We start from the raw sequence: 993 nt of genomic DNA on the forward strand, positions 1-993 counted from the left end.
ATGAGTTATTAATTCCATAAGTATGAATGATATTTTGAATACATCTGAACTTCTATTCATTTTAAAAAGTCTTAATTGAATACCCTTGAACTTTGGTGGAATTCATAATGATTTTTTAAAATTAAGTTGAATACACCCAGACTTTGATTGATTTTTAAAAGTCTATATTAAATACACCTAAACTTTCAAATTTCATAGACTTCTTTAAAACTTCCATTAATTCTATATACAATACACCCCCCTTAGTAAATATAGATTACTTTCATTTTTCATACCATAATCTTTGGTCTGTACATTATTACGAAATCACTAGATAAAAGATTTGTGTGTCAAAATAATTCAAGGAGCTCTTATCATCTTCTCCACAAAAAATGAGGACCCCTGCTTTCTTGTGACACTCATAGCTAGGTCGAATTGTGGCTCGATTGATAGATTATTGTATCGCTCATTAGTATATACCTTGACACTGTGAATTGTGCATGGGAATGACCAGAGGAAAAGAGACGAGTACCGTACAAATTTCTTGTTGCTTTATCACGCTGGTTATGTAAAACCACAACCGTATATGATAACATATTGGGTTCTACATGCAGATAATGAGTAAAAGCGACGAGTGCCATATAATTATCACACTGTTGATGCAAAACCACAATAATCTATGTATGCATATCACTACTAGAAGTTAGGACTTATGTGACGAAATGGTTTCGTCGCTTAAGAGTGAAATTTCGTCGCATAAGTATTTAAGCGACGAAAATTTCGTCGCTTAAGAGTCGTCGCATAGGTGGTGTCGCATAGGTATCTAAACGACGAAACATGTATTTTCGTCGCTTAGGTTCCTCTTAAGCGACGAATTACATTTCGTCGCTAAACTACTTAAGCGACGAACAAATATTTCGTCGCATAAGTGCCTCCTAAGCGACGAAAAAAATTCGTCACATAGACTTATGCGACGAAACGTTTCTAACTTAAGCGACAAAATATTTCGTCACT

This window comes from Fragaria vesca, linkage group LG1, assembly GCF_000184155.1.
Source record: "Fragaria vesca subsp. vesca linkage group LG1, FraVesHawaii_1.0, whole genome shotgun sequence".
NCBI lineage: Eukaryota > Viridiplantae > Streptophyta > Magnoliopsida > Rosales > Rosaceae > Fragaria > Fragaria vesca.